Genomic DNA, 10,016 nt, shown 5'->3' with positions numbered 1-10,016 from the left:
AACGACTAACGATGACTTAACGACTCAGTTAAAATGTATAAACATGTAGTGTTTTAATATGTATTCATACACTTTTGAAAGACTTCAAGACACTTATCAAAATACTTCTACTTAACAAAAATGCTTACAATTACATCCTCGTTCAGTTTCATCAACAATTCTACTCGTATGCACCCGTATTCGTACTCGTACAATACACAGCTTTTAGATGTATGTACTATTGGTATATACACTCTAATGATCAGCTCTTAGCAGCCCATGTGAGTCACCTAACACATGTAGAAACCATCATTTGGCAACTAGCATGAAATATCTCATAAAATTACAAAAATATGAGTAATCATTCATGACTTATTTACATGAAAACAAAATTACATATCCTTTATATCTAATCCATACACCAACGACCAAAAACACCTACAAACACTTTCATTCTTCAATTTTCTTCATCTAATTGATCTCTCTCAAGTTCTATCTTCAAGTTCTAAGTGTTCTTCATAAATTTCAAAAGTTCTAGCTTCATAAAATCAAGAATACTTCCAAGATTGCAAGTTTACTTCCAAGTTTTCTAAATCCATTCCAAGTAATCATCCAAGATCAAGAAACCTTTGTTACTTACAGTAGGTTATCTTTCTAATACAAGGTAATAATCATATTCAAACTTTAATTCAATTTCTATAACTATAACAATCTTATTTCGAGTGGAAATCTTACTTGAAATTGTTTTCGTGTCATGATTCTGCTTCAAGAACTTTCAAGCCATCCAAGGATCCTTTGAAGCTAGATCTATTTTTCTCATTTCCAGTAGATTTATCCAAGGAACTTAAGGTAGTAATGATGTTCATAACATCATTCGATTCATACATATAAAGCTATCTTATTCGAAGGTTTAAACTTGTAATCACTAGAACATAGTTTAGTTAATTCTAAACTTGTTCGCAAATAAAAGTTAATCCTTCTAACTTGATTTTTAAAATTAACTAAACACATGTTCTATATCTATATGATATTCTAACTTAATGATTTAAACCATGGAAACACTAAAACCACCGTAAAACCAGATTTACGCCGTTGTAGTAACACCGCGGGCTGTTTTGGGTTAGTTAATTAAAAACTATGATAAACTTTGATTTAAAAGTTGTTATTATGAGAAAATGATTTTTATTATGAACATGAAACTATATCCAAAAATTATGGTTAAACTCAAAGTGGAAGTATGTTTTCTAAAATGGTCATCTAGACGTCGTTCTTTCGACTGAAATAACTACCTTTACAAAAACGACTTGTAACTTATTTTTCCAACTATAAACCTATAATTTTTATGTTTAGATTCATAAAATAGAGTTCAATATGAAACCATAGCAATTTGATTCACTCAAAACGGATTTAAAATGAAGAAGTTATGGGTAAAACAAGATTGGATAATTTTTCTCATTTTAGCTACGTGAAAATTGGTAACAAATCTATTCCAACCATAACTTAATCAACTTGTATTGTATATTATGTAATCTTGAGATACCATAGACACGTATACAATGTTTCGACCTATCATGTCGACACATCTATATATATTTCGGAACAACCATAGACACTCTATATGTGAATGTTGGAGTTAGCTATACAGGGTTGAGGTTGATTCCAAAATATATATAGTTTGAGTTGTGATCAATACTGTGATACGTATACACTGGGTCGTGGATTGATTCAAGATAATATTTATCGATTTATTTCTGTACATCTAACTGTGGACAACTAGTTGTAGGTTACTAACGAGGACAGCCGACTTAATAAACTTAAAACATCAAAATATATTAAAAGTGTTGTAAATATATTTTGAACATACTTTGATATATATGTATATATTGTTATAGGTTCGTGAATCAACCAGTGGCCAAGTCTTACTTCCCGACGAAGTAAAAATCTGTGAAAGTAAGTTATAGTCCCACTTTTAAAATCTAATATTTTTGGGATGAGAATACATGCAGGTTTTATAAATGATTTACAAAATAGACACAAGTACGTGAAACTACATTCTATGGTTGAATTATTGAAATCGAATATGCCCCTTTTTATTAAGTCTGGTAATCTAAGAATTAGGGAACAGACACCCTAATTGACGCGAATCCTAAAGATAGATCTATTGGGCCTAACAAACCCCATCCAAAGTACCGGATGCTTTAGTACTTCGAAATTTATATCATATCCGAAGGGTGTCCCGGAATGATGGGGATATTCTTATATATGCATCTTGTTAATGTCGGTTACCATGTGTTCACCATATGAATGATTTTTATCTCTATGTATGGGATGTGTATTGAAATATGAAATCTTGTGGTCTATTGTTACGATTTGATATATATAGGTTAAACCTATAACTCACCAACATTTTTGTTGACGTTTAAAGCATGTTTATTCTCAGGTGAATACTAAGAGCTTCCGCTGTTGCATACTAAAATAAGGACAAGATTTGGAGTCCATGTTTGTATGATATTGTGTAAAAACTGCATTCAAGAAACTGATTTCGATGTAACATATTTGTATTGTAAACCATTATGTAATGGTCGTGTGTAAACAGGATATTTTAGATTATCATTTAATCTACGTAAAGCTTTTTAAACCTTTATTTATGAAATAAAGGTTATGGTTTGTTTTAAAAATGAATGCAGTCTTTAAAAACGTCTCATATAGAGGTCAAAACCTCGCAACGAAATCAATTAATATGGAACGTTTTTAATCAATAAGAACGGGACATTTCAATTTATTACCATGGGTTAATTGTCCTTTGTCCTGGATTATTCGATATGTCCATCTGGTTTTTGTCCATAACAGTCCATCAGTCATAAATATAAAGTGCGAGTGTCCTCGTCAAATTATCCTTATATTCGAAGTCAAATATTCCAACTAATTGGGGACTTAACCTGTAACAAGGTCTTAATACTTTCTTTAATAATTACACCAGGATATCGACTGCGTGTAACCCAAGGTTTTAATACTTTGTTAACAATTACGCCAAGTGTCCTTGTACATAATTCACCCCTGTTTTAATGAGTCCGTTGACTATTAATCCATTCCCGTGTCCGGTTAAATGAACGATTATTAGTATTTATAAATATCCCGCCCATCGTGTCCGATCGAGTGTATATGGTTATTTATAGATACGTCAAATTGTAAATCTCTATATTAAATTAACGAACTATCATTCAGTTAAACAAATATAAAGCTCATTAATAGTCCATAGTCCAATTTCTACAAGTGTCGGTCTTTTGTCCAAACCCCAATTATGGTACAAAGCCCAATTAGCCCGTCTTTAATATTTAGCCCAACATCATGATTACTTCGATTTAAATAAGCATAATAATAACTTAGCTATGAGACATTAATTTAAAAAGGTTGAACATAACTTACAATGAGTATTAATAGCGTAGCGTTACACGGACAGAATTTCGACTTACAAACTTACAACATTCGCCACTATAACCTTATTATTATTAACTTAATATTAAAATTAAAATTATAATTATAATATATATATATATAAATTGAGAGAATAAGAGATAGAAAAAGATGTGTATATTTCGGCCAGAACTCGTGCTTTTTATAGAATGTGGCCTGCTACAGTACACCATGCGACCGCATGGCTTTTGTGCTTCCTGGCCATGCGATCGCATGGCCCCCTGGGACAGCTCACATTCGCTCATTTTCTTGTTGCCGATGGTTTTATTAAATATATATAATATATATATAATTTTAAGAATTATTTATATATTATATTATATTTATGTGCATAGTTGACTTGTAATTTTCGCTCCGTTGCGTCGCGCGTTGAAAGTTGGTTCATGTCCCGGTTCCGGATTTTTGAATGTCCTTTTGTATGCGTAAATATATTGTACTTTGCGTTTCGCAATTTGTAATTTGCACAAAAAATTATTTTCCTTAACTCCCAAAATCCGCGCAAGTCTTTTAACTCAATTTTTAGGACGCTTTTGAGTGCACTATGGCTTTAAGGACCCTTTTCCAGTTTTAGTGGCACTTTTTCTTCAAATCTTTAATCTTCATGCTTCGTCTTCGCATTTATTTATTTAAACGATTACAACTTAAAAATAGAACAATTACAACTAAAAACTTTACATATTGGGATGATATTGCGACTAAATATATGTTCATTTAGAGAACTATCAGGTACTGCTAAATGTGGTCTTTGGTATCCCAAAGACCAGGATTTTGAGCTAATTGGGTATTCAGATGCTGACTTTGCAGGGTGTAAAATAGACAAGAAAAGTACTACTGGTGGTTGCCAGTTACTGGGTGGTAGGCTAGTCAGCTGGACGAGCAAAAAGCAAAATACTGTGTCCACATCTACTGCTGAGGCAGAATATGTTTCTGCTGGTAGTTGTACTGCTCAAGTACTATGGATGCAAAGCCAGCTGAAGGACTATGGTGTTCATGTTACGAAAACTCCAATCTACTGTGACAACACAAGTATAATTGCTATTACCAACAATCCTGTGATGCATTCTAGGACAAAGCACATTGACGTTCGATATCATTTCATAAGGGATCATGTTCAAAAAGGAGATGTGGAGCTACATTTTATTTCAACAGACCAGCAGTTAGCAGATCTCTTCACAAAACCCTTAGATGAGAAATGTTTTAACTATCTCATCTCTGAGATGGGTATGCTTGAACTTTAAAATAAAAGGAAACTTTGTTGGTGTGCTGGCTCCACAACATGTAGGGCAAACCAGTAAGTCACAAATTCTTTCACTTACTGCCTACATGTCAAACAGTCAGCACATCAAGGTCTTTTATATCATGGTTATTCAATGTTCAAAATGAAATAATAAATAGCTCACAATACTTAAATGATACCTTAAATCTGAAACTCATTTACTCCCAATGATTTAAAATTAAATTCATTACATATTAAGTGTCACAAGAATTTTTGTATTTAATACAAAATTTATTTAATAGTTTTTAATTTCATTTTTGAATTGAAAACGACTGTATTTAATGCTTAATGGGAGGTATGAGTGTTCAAGCCGATTATACGTCATGTCAACAGTATGTGTCCCCTCAAAAACGTACCAGTCTGTCACATCTGCCCACGCGCCTGCAGATGACAGTTGCCATTTTCTCTCTCCTGCACTTTTCCACCAATCTGAAAGGTTAAATAAGGCGATTCTTTTCACATAATAACCTTCGGTTATTAACTTTTTGATTTACCTTTCCAAAACACACTCTTCTCTCTAAATTCACAAATCTTCAAATCTTTCATACATCCATCTTCAATGATTTCATCAATGGCAGAACAACAACATCAATCATCACCTGTTGAGAATCAGCCAGAGGAATAACAACAACAACAACCATCGGTGGAACCACAACAATCGGAACAACATCCATGATCGGTCATATATGAACAAGTTGTACAGGATCCTCTGTTCAACCTGCACCCCAACCTTGTTAGGGCTGCTCCAGAACACACAACAATTCGCCTATCGAGAGGCAATGCTGCTCATGCCCTGTCCATTCCCAAATCCAAAGCCAACATGGGCTACGAAACATTAATAGATTATATACGGCAATCACCTCTGGCTAGAGCTATTACAGGTGTACCTTCACGTTTATATCCAGCCTTCCTGGCCAGATTCTGGTATACTGCCACCATGGCTACCACTCCACATAACATTCCATGTATTCGTGGCATGGTGACTGAATCCCTAACCTGATCCATCACTACTGGCACCATCCGACGTGCTCTTCAATTACCTGGTGGTCCATTTGTTAATTCACCGACCAGTGATGAGTTTAGAAGGGAGGTATTGGAAATTATTGGGTTCACTCAACCAGTAGCTCGTACGCCATTAAGGAAGCATATGCCACCTCTATGGTATTATTTCTTTGGGTTGCTAACTCAGTGTATCAACCAGAAGTCTGAAACTTTTGATCAGTGCTCAGATTTTGAGCTGAAGATTGGTCACGGGATGCTGTTCAACCGTAATATTGATTATGCCAGTGAAATTTATTTGAGGCTAAGGGAAATGGTGCTTGCACCCAAAAGAACACATCTAATCCCCTTTTCAAGGTTCTTGAGCCTTGTTTTTGAAAATGAGTTAGGTGAAGCTTAACAGCAGATTGCTGATGAATCATTCGACCTGCTTCCAAAATGAGGGGGAATGCGAAAAGATGCTCCTGCTGCTCTATATACTGGTTTAACACCAGGCATGCTCGAGTATCTTGCTGCTCGGGGTGGAGTAAACCAAACGACTACCTCTAGCTCCAACTAGTACATCCACCGTCTCACATACTGGTAAAGCAGTAGTTGTATTAGAATCTAGTGCTCTCTAATAATAAAGAACAACCCTAGTCTTATATACTGACTACCCACTTCTAGTATTGGAATCTGTTGCTTAACTATTTCTTGGTAACAGGCAAATCCAAACGAGCTAAATCTAGCTCCAAGCACACCACATGAGGGATTGCCCCAGTCTCAACTGCTGCTTCTGAAAAGAAAGCTACTATGGAACCTAGTGTGTCTCTAGACCAAACAGCAGAAATCTCTAACTTAATTAAAAATCTTTTAACTGCTGACTTGAAAAATGAAAATGGAGATAATGGTATAACCTTGGCTCCCAAGCTGACTGGTTTTAAAACTAGTGTTAAGAAGAGTAGCAACTCATACTCTTCTAACCAGGCACTTCCACATTTTTCTAAATTGAACATCATGCAATATCCTCTGCTGACAGTACAACCAGTAGAGAACATAAATGACCCCCAAAGCAGTCTTGAGCTGGTTCCTCATCATGTTGAATCAGCTCCGGCCACTGCACAACCTAAATGTTACTTGGATCATGTTAAGAGTCTCACTCCTACATCATTACCAGCCAGAACTCTTACACTATCTGGGTCAACATGTGTTGCCAATGAGTCAGCAGAGTCACATCTGTACTTACAGACACCTAACTCTGTCTCAATTGAAGGGCTGACTAAATCACCAGTCTGTCTCCAGAGACCAACAACAGATGCAATTGTTGAGTCAAATTTATTTGGTTCTACAGTTGTTAACATAAAATGTTCTTTTGTTCCAGTTCTTAGCAGGGTAAATGAACATGCAGAGGGGGAGCAAGAAAAGGATGTAATTATTTCTACTGATGAGCTCTTCATTTCTGCTACTGGTGTTGGTGCTACTGATTTGTCTACTGGTGGTACTGATACTAGTACTATTGTCTCTACTGCTGCTGGCTCTACTGGAGACAATGTGGCAGCTGGTTCCACTGTTTTTACTGATAATGAGGATCTAGCTACTGCTAATATTTCTGCTTCTCCTCCTACTGTCTCTGGTATTGCTACTTCAACCACTGATTCTGAAGTGGTTGAGGAGATGATAATGGAACCTCCTCCTGTACTCGAAAAGGTCATTGATAATATTGTTAAGGAGGTTCTTGATGTTGATGCTGCTGCCACTACCTCTGTTACTCCTCCAACTACTACTACTACTGAAGTGGTTACTGGTAGTGGCTCATATGATGATGATGATTCTTCATGGCCTTCATTTCTTCAGGATGTTGGCTATGTTCCAAAAGAGCCACAGATAGATACTACCGCTTCTACTACTGTTATTCCATCTTCTGAGCAGTCATCCGCTGCTGCTACTGGTTCTCCGGAACCCATTTTGGATGCTGATACCTTTGCTACTGCCACTACTGATTCTTCTCAGGCTACTGCTTTTGCTGAGAAGAAACCATATGTGTGCCAGGTACCAGATCTTGATGAAGTTGTACCTAACTTCATCTATAGGGGAGCATCTATCACTCTCAGAGTTGCCTTGCTGGTGGATCAACCGACTATTGATCCTCAAAGTGCTTTAATCTCAGCTAGCAAGCTACTAAGGGAAGAGCTGGTTGACCTATTGTCTCAGCTTGATCGACCAGCAAGAGAAGAGGTTTATGAGAGGCTGGCCACCCTACAACAAATCAATGAGCAGCCATACTACCATTACTTTGGTATGGCTCCAGCTGCTTCTCCATGGCCTGGTACTTAGAGGCCTCTCAAGTTCATCATCGATCCTACTACTAGTAAGTGTGTGATGCAGAATGTCCCTGATTCTCCAGTACCTTCTGATTCTTCAGCTTCTTCCTCATCATCTTCTTCATCTGATGGTGATGCTGATAAAGGTGCTGGTAAGGGCGAGCCAGTCACTCATGATAATGTGACTGGCTCTAAAGACAAACCAGTGGATCTAACTGATGATGTTGATAATGATGCTGACAAGGATACCAGTGGTTCTAAACCTTCGTGTGAAGGTAAAAATGATGGTGATCATGGTGATGAGTCAGATTCTGACATTCCACCTCCACCACCCCATGAAGGTAGTCCTATTGTCTCTGCTAGTGATCTCCCCTCAACCAGCAGTTTTGATGCTAATGAGGTGGCTGCCATCTCCACCCTGGCTGTCTATCGAACAGTAGCCAGGATCACACCAGATCTGCAACGCACCATCTGCAATGAAGAAAATAGGGTATTGGAAGAGAGATTGGATTTGCAGGAACAACAAATGGCTACTATAATTCCTGCCTCAGCTTTTGTACAAATGGTGGAGGTAATGCAATGAATGGCTGCTCTTCAAGCTGATGTTAGGTCTGATGTCCAACAAATGGCCATGGGTGTTGCTAGGAATGAAGTTCGATCTTCAAACCTCTGCCTCAGACAATATGGCGTAGATCCTGGTGCCCATCTATCTCCTGCTGATGCTGACTGGAACAGATTTGCTTATTCTGTTCCTGAGTTTGATAGTGACCTTGATGCACAAGTCTCCCAGCTCATGCTTCTGCCCCTGCTGATGACAAAAAGGGGGAGAAGAAGTCTAAAAAGAAATCTAAAAAGAGAAAACAATCTGAGGGGGAGCACGAGCATGAAAGGCTCCAAAATAGAAAAGGAGGGATGGTGATGGTGGTGATGGTACTGGTCAAGGTTCTGGCACTAAGCCCAGCAACGCTCATACTGAAGCAGGTGTCCAGGCAGCTGGTGAATCTCAACCCAGTGTGTATACCACATCTGTGGATGATATTGGTTCTGGCAGTAAGCCCAGTGATGTTTCTGAATTGGCGGTTACTGAATCTTTTGTTGTCTCTCAAACTATTGAACGTAAAATGAAAAGAAAACTGGAGAGGCATCAGAAGAGACAGCAGGAACTAGATGCTGCTTTCAACGTTAAATTTGAGGCGTATGCTGTAGTGACCCGAACTTTTCCATGTTAATATATATTAATTGAGATTGATATTTACATGATTAAATGTTTCCAACATGTTAAGCAATCAAACTTGTTAAGACTTGATTAATTGAAATATGTTTCATATAGACAATTGACCACCCAAGTTGACCGGTGATTCACGAACGTTAAAACTTGTAAAAACTATATGATGACATATATATGGATATATATATATAGTTAACATGATACTATGATAAGTAAACATATCATTAAGTATATTAACAATGAACTACATATGTAAAAACAAGACTACTAACTTAATGATTTTTAAACGAGACATATATGTAACGATTATCGTTGTAAAGACGTTTAATGTATATATATCATATTAAGAGATATTCATACATGATAATATCATGATAATATAATAATTTAAAATCTCATTTGATATTATAAACATTGGGTTAACAACATTTAACAAGATCGTTAACCTAAAGGTTTCAAAACAACACTTACATGTAACGACTAACGATGACTTAACGAATCAGTTAAAATGTATATACATGTAGTGTTTTAATATGTATTTATACACTTTTGGAAGACTTCAATACACTTATCAAAATACTTCTACTTAACAAAAATGCTTACAATTACATCCCCGTTCAGTTTCATCAACAATTCTACTCGTATGCACCCGTATTCGTACTCGTACAATACACAGCTTTTAGATGTATGTACTATTGGTATATACACTCCAATGATCAGCTCTTAGCAGCCCATGTGAGTCACCTAACACATGTGGGAA

The sequence above is a fragment of the Rutidosis leptorrhynchoides genome, chromosome 3 (assembly GCF_046630445.1).
Source record: "Rutidosis leptorrhynchoides isolate AG116_Rl617_1_P2 chromosome 3, CSIRO_AGI_Rlap_v1, whole genome shotgun sequence".
In the NCBI taxonomy this organism is placed as follows: Eukaryota; Viridiplantae; Streptophyta; class Magnoliopsida; order Asterales; family Asteraceae; genus Rutidosis; species Rutidosis leptorrhynchoides.
This window is presented reverse-complemented; position numbering follows the sequence as displayed.